This window comes from Rhagoletis zephyria, unplaced genomic scaffold (genome assembly GCF_001687245.7).
Source record: "Rhagoletis zephyria isolate East Lansing unplaced genomic scaffold, Rhagoletis_zephyria_1.1 Rzeph_scaffold_02091, whole genome shotgun sequence".
NCBI classification, from domain to species: domain Eukaryota; kingdom Metazoa; phylum Arthropoda; class Insecta; order Diptera; family Tephritidae; genus Rhagoletis; species Rhagoletis zephyria.
Genome location: NW_016159175.1, coordinates 55,001 through 66,092, shown reverse-complemented (window position 1 = coordinate 66,092; position 11,092 = coordinate 55,001). Strand labels below are relative to the sequence as shown.

Genomic DNA, 11,092 nt, shown 5'->3' with positions numbered 1-11,092 from the left:
TTTTCATCATCAACATCAACCATATCATCACTTTTTTAGGTAATTTTTTTATATGATGATGAATACGAATTGTAACATGTTTTGTTAAGCCTAGAAAGTAATTTAGAATATATGTATAACTCTTAATAAAAATAATCATGATATTCACTTGCGTCATTGTCATCACTATCAGCATCTTCATCATCGCTATAAGGCTGCATAATTAACAACTGTTGTGCTTCTTTCAGCAAATCGTTGCACTTTTTTTTTGGGATAGTTTTCTCATACTTGATACAACAGGGTCGGAACTAATCAAAAGTCTATTTAATATACCTTCATTCGTCTTTTTTCTGTTGCACTTGCGAGAAACATGTTCCCTGTTGCTCTTCAAATCTTTGTTTCTAGAGCTTTTTCTGACAATTGACGTTTATTTTGTTTTGAACACGGAAAACCTATAGAGGACGTAAGCCAATTTTTGTTTGCTTTAAAAAAACGTTCTTCGTGTCTACAGGACCTATTCCAACGAATTTTGACCTAAGAGATGAATTCTCTCATATTTTCAATAAATTCTTTTAAATTTTCATCAGATGGCATGATACGATCTTTCNAAAACATGTTCCCTGTTGCTCTTCAAATCTTTGTTTCTAGAGCTTTTTCTGACAATTGACGTTTATATTGTTTTGAACACGGAAAACCTATAGAGGACGTAAGCCAATTTTTGTTTGCTTTAAAAAAACGTTCTTCGTGTCTACAGGACCTATTCCAACGAATTTTGACCTAAGAGATGAATTCTCTCATATTTTCAATAAATTCTTTTAAATTTTCATCAGATGGCATGATACGATCTTTCATTTGACGTGTAACCCAAATGATATTTGAGCTCGTTCCTATAAAGAAAATAATAATATAATTAGGCCTTTAAAGTTATGGTTATACCCGTCTACCCGTAACCATATTAGTACAAAATATCATCACTATCATTTTTTCTATTCACTGCACGTGACATTCATGAATAAAAATAGCAACACTATGAACAATAACAGCAATTATAATTAACACTAAAAATATGCAATATGTACGGTTTAGGATTTCACATATAGTGCAATATATTCGATACTATCGAAATCTTTCTTACATATGTTGAGATATAACACTGATTCTCGTTTTCACAAATCAATTTTAAAAACTATTTAACTCAAAATTTAAAAAAAAAGTGTAATTTTAAATTATAACGGTTTAAAACTCTAAAATTTATTGGTGAAACTGGGCACAACATTTTGTAAATGGGCAAATNTTAGGTTTAGGATTTCACATATAGTACAATATATTCGATACTATCGAAATCTTTCATACCTATGTTGAGATATAACACTGATTCTCGTTTTCACAAATCAATTTTAAAAACTATTTAACTCAAAATTTAAAAAAAAAGTGTAATTTTAAATTATAACGGTTTAAAACTCTAAAATTTATTGGTGAAACTGGGCACAACATTTTGTAAATGGGCAAATTTGATTACATATTTTATGGTACAAGAAGAATTTGGCAAGTGATATAACAGATCCCATCGTCTGTAAATTTGTTCATTTCTTCTTTTACTAACTATATCAGATAACACCAGCCAGAAAGAGAACTTGTTCTTACATAACCCATTTCCACCACCTAACGGAAGGCAAACACTCTGATCCTTTCAAAAATTATTAAACCAAATAACAATCATTCAATGCGGTTTAGAAATCTGGTAGGAAAGGGTTCCCAATTGAAAGAGTCTTGCCATTTTAAATGTATATAGATGTAGGTGTATCAAATTCCATTACCTTATATATCATAAGTGGTTCCAGATGTAAGCGATATGGAAATTGCATTCTGTATGCGATGTGCCCCATCCCCCTTTCGAATACACACCACCTTTCGCCATAAGTTCGGTAATGATAACATATGCAGTAGCGTGGGCCGAAAATCCGCTTTTTAAGAATTTTGATTGGTAATAGCAAAAATACAATTCATTATGCTTTAAAAAAAATCTGTGCGAAATTTGGGATTTCTTGGTCGATATCCTAGGCTCGCCCAAGTCCATCAAAGTTCAATATGCTCAAAAAATAAAAATTAATAAATAAATTAATTCATTTTTTNCAATTCATTATGCTTTAAAAAAAGTCTGTGCGAAATTTGGGATTTCTTGGTCGATATCCTAGGCTCGCCCAAGTCCATCAAAGTTCAATATGCTCAAAAAATAAAAATTAATAAATAAATTAATTCATTTTTTTTTTTCTAAAATTGCAGTAATCTTCCAAAGTATTAGTCCAACATAATTTGGTATATGGACCTTTTTAGTAGAGAATCGAAGTGCGCTAAAAAAAAAATTTTTGGTACTTGAACTTTGGTGGACATGGGCGAGCCTAAGCGGTAGCATAGGCGATTCCCGAGATTAGTGATATGAGAATTTTAGTTTGTGTGGGCGGTGCCAGGCCTCCTTTTCCATTATTCACACCTTTTCGCCTTAAGTACGGCATTGACAGCATATGTTGTTGTGTAAAATTGCAGGACGTTGGCATAAGGGGTTCCAGAGAAAAGGGATAAGAGAATTTCAGTTTGTATGTTTCGCTGTAAGTACGACATTGATAGCATATGTGGCTGCGTCGAATTTCAGGACGTTAGCATTAGCGATTCCAGAGATAAGCGATATGAGATTTCAGTTTGTATGGGGCGGTGCCACGCCTCCTTTTCCAAAATGGACCACTTTTCGCTGTAAGTACCGTATTGATAGTATATGTGGCTGTGCCAAATTTCAGGACGTTAGCATAAGCGGTTCCAGAGAAAAGCGAGATGAGAATTTCAGTTTGAATGGGAGGTACCACGCCCCCTTTTCCAAAATCGACCACTTTTCGCCGTAAGTGCGGTATTGATAGCATATGTGGCTGTGTCAAATTTCAGGTCGTTAACATAAGCGGTTCCAGGGAAAAGCGATAGGAGAATTTCAGTTTGTATGGGAGGTGCCACGCCGCCTTTTCCAAAATCTACATCTTTTCGCCGTAAGTAGGGTATTTACAATCTATGCATCTGTGCTAAGTTTCAGTTCACGAGCATAATTAGTTTTAGAGATATAGTGGTTTTCACATTTTAGTCTATATGTCAGATTCCACGCCCCCTATGTATCGGGATTAACATTTCTGGATTAGAGGAAGTTATGTCCTTTAAATCGGTGTATCTTTCATTGAAATCGAGCGAACGGTGCCTTCAAAAAAGGGATTGCAAAATTTTCTTGTGGCGTATTTACATATAGAATATGAACATCCGAAAACATTAAAACGTTGGAAATAAATCTCGTCTCACTTTTTTGTATTTTTCTAATGAAGAATTGAAAATCCATAAGGGAAAATTATATTTTTTGTAAGTTTTGTCTTACCCCTCTATTCTAACAGAGNATGGCTGTTGAATTAATGAAGAATTGAAAATCCATAAGCGAAAATTATATTTTTTGTAAGTTTTGTCTTACCCCTCTATTCTAACAGAGTCACAAAACTTANATATGAACATCCGAAAACATTAAAACGTTGGAAATAAATCTCGTCTCACTTTTTTGTATTTTTCACATGGCTGTTGAATTAATGAAGAATTGAAAATCCATAAGCGAAAATTATATTTTTTGTAAGTTTTGTCTTACCCCTCTATTCTAACAGAGTCACAAAACTTAGCTCATCACTGTTGTGATTTCAAGTGCGCCGAGAAATGTGTCACACAAAATTCGATTTTGAGTGCTAGAAAAATACACAATAATTTAAAAAATTGAATTGAAACGGCATATTTTTTGAGCGGCAAGCTTTGAGGCGCGGTAGAAATCACAGCAGTGATGAGCTGAAGTTTGTGACTTTGTTAGAATACGGCTGTTAATATCTTAAAAACTTGTAAATTTATTGAAAAATGATAAAAGAACGTAAGGCACTGAATTTAATATCCCTTGATTTGATATATCGTCCTGATTATTACAATTAACGCATTCCATAGATATTACAAGCCAAAGTTTCATTTTCAAAATTCATACACTTTGATTCAATTGGGCGGGCTAAAGATACATTTTTAATTATACTTTCGTGGCCAATAACAATTGGCTTAGACCTTAGACATCATAATATTACTATTACAATACGGTCAAATGCTTTTTATTTTCCCCATACAAAATCGACCCAGCCTATTGCTCATTCTTTGTTGCTTTAAGGCCCTGCCTTATTCATAAAAAATAAAGTAGCTTTAAAAAAGGTTTAAAACTGGGTTATGAAAGACTCAGACTTGACTTGACTTACCTAGAAACTTTTCTTTTTCGTTTGAAGATCAGCACTTGTATTTGTACGCCTAANCAGACATCATAATATTACTATTTCAATACGGTCAAATGCTTTTTATTTTCCCCATACAAAATCGACCCAGCCTATTGCTCATTCTTTGTTGCTTTAAGGCCCTGCCTTATTCATAAAAAATAAAGTAGCTTTAAAAAAGGTTTAAAACTGGGTTATGAAAGACTCAGACTTGACTTGACTTACCTAGAAACTTTTCTTTTTCGTTTGAAGATCAGCACTTGTATTTGTACGCCTAAATTGCAAACGTTTAATTTGTATTTACACCGAAATGGATACAAAATTACCAGTAAAATAAATGTATTTATGCGTATCAAATTGTGATTGTTATACCTTTCATGAGCATGAAATGGTATTATAACTTTGGTCCGATGTTTGTAAGTACCAGAACAAAAAGAGATAGACCCATGAAAATGTATACTTATATGATCAGAACGTCGAGCTGAGTTGATTTAGCCATGTCCGTCTGTCCAATTAAAAGTAAACTATAATTTTTTACTGTGTACAAATTCCATTCAACTTAACGTATGGTTTATAAAAGGATGTTATTAAGCTCTGCTAATGCAGATAAGCTATCTTTCAACACATGGTTTAGTCATAAGGAGTGTACTCGTACGCAAAACTATCAAAATTTTTAGAAAACGTTTACTGGTTTTGCGTTCTCGTACCCAAAAAACTTGCAAAGTAGGGGAAATTGAGAGAGCAAAATGTGATAGAGAGCTGCAAATCTCTGCTGGAAAATTTTTCCCAGCGAAAACTTGCAAGTAAGAAAATCAGTTAATCACAAACATATGTTTGTAAATAAACAAAAGAAAATGTGATCTTTTTGAATTATTTATGGCAAATTTTATTACTAGTATACAACGAAAAAGAGAGCCAAGTTATTAAGCACAAGGTTTGTTGAGTTTATTTTTAGTTCATTTACTATTAATCTCCATTTGTTTATTTTAGTGAGTTCTGACTATGGTTGCCATCATTTTTCGTTTATACTATAATTGTCCTTTAAATATACCAAAATATTTCAAAATGCAGCAAGCTGAAATTTTGTTGGCCGAATTTGTCAGTTTTGGTAGGTTGATTGTTGAAATCAGAATTTTATAATTTTAGCAGGTCTATTCTGCACGTTACCGAAGATTTTGTGACCGGAAAATTTTATTACCAAAAAATTTTACCACTTCTTGTCCCCGCGATTCTAGGTACCTTGGTAATGCAGTGAAAATATTCAGCAATTCAGCTATGAAGATTTGTGGAAATTCCTGTATTGCATATTTCACGGGGCAATATTTTGTTACCAGCTTATGAGATGAGATAAATTTACAGGTTTAAAAATTGACAAACGCTTTAATTACCGGTTACAAAATTTATGTTACCAGCGCAGAATAGACCTGTAAATGTACATTTGTAAGATATTCTCTCTTTTTGAGGAAAAAATATTTCATTTATTCCGATAGACTTTATTTGTATTTTAAAAAGGGTTTTCGATTCCAAACGTATGCAATAGTATACAATGCAAAATCGGGGGAAAAATATACTAAGCAGAAAATAAATTGCCCACCAGTGGCAACTGTGGAAGTGATCAGCTGTTTCGAAGGCTGCAAGTTTTTGCAAATTTTGCGTTCGTACTTCTGTGAATATTTTGTCTCTTTTAGAACGAATGCTGCTAAATTCTCAGAATGTTTTCTGCTGGATAATTTTGTCCTCTCAATATGATTAAGCATCTATAGTCAGTGTTGCCAAATTTTGAATTTGTAAAAGCACTAAAACCCGAGAAAAATCACGTTTTTTTCTCGAAAAAAGCACCAAATTTTTATCGGAGTATTGAATGGACTTTACATCATACCATTATTTTGTAGGGATGCTGATTTAAATTAATAAAAATCAATGTTTCTTGCTCGACGGTCCAATTTTTTCTGTTTTCTATAAATTCAAACATTTTCGTTCAAGCGACGATAACATTCTTCTTCTTATTTTTTAATTTATAGCTGTGTCCAGCTACCGCTTCGCTTAGATTCAAGGAAAATTTATAATTTTTTTTTCTAACTGTTTACATGTTAAATTTTCCTTCGTATTGCATAATTTTTTCTACATTTCCTGTCAACCGAAAGCAAAAACAAAAATTTATGTTTCATGAACTATGTGGTAGTTAAAATCTACACTGCAGTCTCTTATGATCTCGTGAACTAAAGGAACAAAAAGAACTTTTCTTTCCGACTGCTTGACACCTGAAACATAAAGAAACTTGATTTCCATTTTTAATGTGCCTTATTTGAGCGCATAGTGGGAAACATTTTTTGTGTGTCAAAAATTTGTTGGCAAACATATGCTCGCTTACGATTGTCATTGTGTCATGATTTTTGTAAAGTTGCTAAAATATTTACGATTGCTATTAATTTAGCTTCGATTTTTTTTAAGATTTACAGATTTGGTGTCTTCAAAGTAAAAAAAGCACCAAAAAACGCCAGGCACCAAACTCAAAAATGTTCGCGTTTTTAATAAATAAAGGTACTAAATTTAATGCGAAAAGCACCAAGTTGGCAACAGTACCTATAGTTACCAAATCTTAGTTGAGGCAACCACGATTTGTGAGCCACCCCTAAATAATGCTGAGCGCTCTCTGAGCACATGTGTGTTTCACATACGAAGAGCGCCAGCTGAGCAATGCACGCAGTCACACTTATTGAATCATTTGAATTGAAATTAAATTTGACCAGTGATGGGACTTCTTCCACATTGTGGTAAATCACCACTTTTTTGAGCATCTACTACATCTACCACACAAGGTCTGAAATCTACCACATATTCGCGTTTTTGAGTAGCTTTATTTTTGCTCGACATAAACAGGCAGAATGGTTGGATAAAATAAACTGTAAAATAGTAAATTTTCTCAATATTCAATTTTTAGATAGGAAACGTGGTTTTATTGTGTTAAATTGCACAATATATGATTTATAATAAGAATTAATAACGAAAATGTTAAACAACGGCGATTTTTGCGAAAGTATTAGCAAATTTCAGTGCATCTAAAGTTTCCAAAGCGTTGTTTACTTTTACTTGAGAATTGTCAAAATCGGCAAATCCCAAGTAGCGGTTTCTGGAACGGGCCACATTTGTTCGCTACATCGTGATGTGATAAAAAGAAAAGCTGGCAGCACTCCCCAAGGTTGCAGAAAGAGGAAGGAGCTGCTTTACACTGTCAAGGAAAAAAATTGCCAAAACTTAACGCAATTTTTAGCAACTTCAATCTTGCACTTTGTTATACTAAAATTAAATTTTTTAGATTCTAACTAAAATGTTTGCAATCTAGGTAAAACCTTGCAGAATTTTTTTAATTTTTGTACAAAGTTTGATCCAAAACCTAAGATCTGCCATATTTTTTGAAATCTACCATTTTTTCCAGATTCTATCACACATTTTTTTGGAGTCCGATCACTGGTGCCGACTATTGCATAAAAACGATTCAATGAATGAGACTGTGTGCGTGGAAATCATTGCTCCGCTACTGCTGTTCGTAGATGGGTGAAACACGCATTTGGTCACAGAGCGCTCAGCAGTGTTGCCAGCTTTTGATTTTCAGAAAGCACCAAAAACTTTGAAAAAAAGCGTTTTACCAAACTAAAAGCACCAAATTTTTAAAGGATGCTTTTTTCGTAACAGTTTGTATTTAACAAAAGCAAAAAGCTAACAATATTTACAAGAATACATCCATAGATCAATACACAAAACGTTTTCGTTTCATAACGAATGAATAGCCTCTGCACATGCTATGATGACTCATGCTTACGACGTAATACCGAAGTACTTTTAAAACTAGTATATCTCGAGAAAGAAAAATCAAATCGCAACAAACGAAAATATTGCTCTAAGTAGAAATGAGCAAAAAATGTTATGTTTTCATCATATAACCTCAAATATCGCAAAAAACCGTGTTTATGGCAATCTGGGGGTAGGATATCTAAAAATTCTAGTACTAGAGCAATTGTGCGGCCAGATTTGGATTCAGCACCAAGAAACGATGTGTTTTACTCAGGTGGTAAATATTTCAAAATTTGTACAAATAATTAGAAAAGAAAAAAAGAAATTCTTAACTTACCTGCATACTAGCATTTTCAACGCGAATAGAATTCAACAAGGTGGGTTTGCAACTTCAGCTTTTTATCAATCATGGTTGTATTTTAGTGCATTTATGTTTGTATATTTTTGTAAATTCCTTGGCACTAAATCTAGTGCTTAAAGCACCAAGTTGGCAACTATGGCGCTCATTAAGCTATGGCGTGTCGATCATTGCGCTAGGTAGAGAAAGAAAAGTGTGTTCTATGACATGCCCAGACCTGTTTGTCTCAGTTTCAGTCTTGCTATCGTCGCGAGTTGTTTCGATGCGCGCATAGTTATTTAAAAATATAAAGTTTGATGCAAACCGGGGTTTCTCAGTGTATATATAATTCATGTGAGTTATAATTTGAAAGTGCCTATTGAGCCAAGGAAAAAGCAAAGCAGTATACTTAAACTAGCAGATATTGACCTGGGTTTTCGAACGACTGTTCCTGTTTCATCGTTTCTTTTTATGAAATTCTTACCACCATATACATATTACATATATTATTTACATTAGTAACTATTTATGTAAATATGTATTTATTTTTTATGTTTAATATTTGCAAATAAAAAAGAAAGTAAACACAACAACCATCGAGAAAATTTTCATTTGAGTCAAACTGAAAGACTGACTTCCAAAACGTACCAATACAATGTTTGGATACTGTTCTACTGCGGTATTTAGACTATTTGCATATGCAGAGTTGTCAAACATTGCAACCACATACATTGCATATTTTGAATATTCAATATAACAATGAATACCCTTTCGTAATTTTCCATTTTAACAACGCCAATCGAAACTAAAAACAAACGAAGCATCAACTTTGTTTCTGATGTGCTGATTACTCTAACAATGTGTTTCGATAACTTTTCTGATTCGTTTTGGAAAAGTATATATTGTCAAGCATTTGTAGTACGGCGTTATGGAACATTATACTTTGTACGTATGCAATGCAATTGACGTTTTGGAAGTCAGCCAAACTTTTTTTCCAATAATAAACGGCTAGCTGATTCAAGTCTACAGCAAATTCACAAAATTAATTGAAAACTTTTATCAAACAAAACATTGTTTATATTTGCTCAACTAACAATATTGTCCAATCAAGGTAGTCGTTTTATAATTAGTAACAAATATACATATATTTGTCCCAACTAGAAGTCTCAAGTAAATTGCAGACTTTCGTGAACTAGAGATGTATTTTGCCATATCCAACTATGCCACTTGGTCACTATAATCAAATCTTGGTAATTCTAACTAAACCTTTTTCTGGGTGTAGTATGTATTGATATGCATATGTTCATATGTTCGTATACCTAACGATTTAAAAATTTTAGTTTTCTGTTGATTCCGCTACATTTGCTTTCGTGCAAAGGAACTTAATGTCTTATATAGCACGTACATGTGTCAGATATCTATGTGGGCGATAAGTGCTGCAATTGTATTTTATATTTACACAATAGTATTCATACACATCACGACATCAGGCATATATAAAATTAAATATGTATATTTACCTCTGAACAAAGATAACGTTTTTGCCAAAATTTTGTATAAAAAGTTCCCCCAGGAAACTCCGAGCAAAAAAATGGAAGCATACATATACATATGTATATGGAAAACTCCATTTCAACCGAACTATGACTGATCAAAAATTAGTAGGTATCTACAATTTTTTTTTTGTTTTATTGACATGGAATTTTCTATATATGTATGAACGTACATATGGGTGATTCCACCGTCACGGGTTGGACATTTGTACAGAATTTTTTTTTTTCTTCTTTAAGTTTAATTATAAAGTACTCAAAAATTCTACATTTGGATAAAGCTACACCTAATTGACTTTTATATGAGTTATTGCAAAATACGCAAAAAATTCCAGCTTACTTTTATATGGAAAAAATCTGATTTATTTCTTCTGTCACGGGTGGGACAAAAAATGAACCTGCTTTTTGCAGAAGATATATTTTACGGAAACTGCGAATTTATTTCACTTTTCTGTGGAACTTGATGTCTGCCGCTACTAAGCAATATATGTATAAATGATGCAAGCGTGTTTCGCGTAACTACATCCATTCGTACATATGTACATATGTTTGTATGGATATATTTATGATGAAGCAAACGGGCTTCGTTGATGTACTGATGGGCATATGTATGTACTTATGGACAGCAATGTTTTCATGTATGTACATATGTTTGAATGGTTTTATATATATTTGTACGTATGTGCATAAGTTTGTGTATGTACATGTGTTTGTGTGTATGTTTATATGCACATATGTACTACAAACGAAAACAAATCTAATAAGCTGCTCTTGATATAAATGCGAACTGTACTGATTGTCAAAAATTATGTGTTTGTTGTACATTTGTTCATGTTTGTCATTGTGCGTGTAATTTTCTAGAGCAGTTTTGTGCTCTCGCTATCTCCTTGTATTAACTCGTCCTTCGTTGGTATACTCTGATGAACATATGTGAGGATGATAGCAAGGCCAACTTATATAAGGTAGTGTTACAGGAGCAGTTGAAATTTTCGCCCGATGTTTCTTAAAGAAAGCCATAAACGTAGCGACCGTTGGTTCAACTTGGTGTTATTTTGCTCTAGATTGCATCGTTTGTGGGCCTGTTGAATGAATTTATGTCTTGGTTGTATGACAGATAAAAA

The 11,092-nt window shown here is 33.1% G+C and overlaps 1 long non-coding RNA gene across 1 annotated transcript in view; it reads left to right on the top strand.

Moving 5' to 3' along the window:
* The first annotated feature begins 8,130 nt into the window (after positions 1–8,130).
* LOC108365980 (uncharacterized) overlaps positions 8,131–11,092 on the top strand; it is an 18,084-nt gene continuing 15,122 nt past the window's right edge. The window contains exon 1 of the long non-coding RNA XR_001848035.1: positions 8,131–8,141. This is a non-coding gene — a long non-coding RNA (uncharacterized LOC108365980). The remainder of the gene's footprint in view (positions 8,142–11,092) is intronic.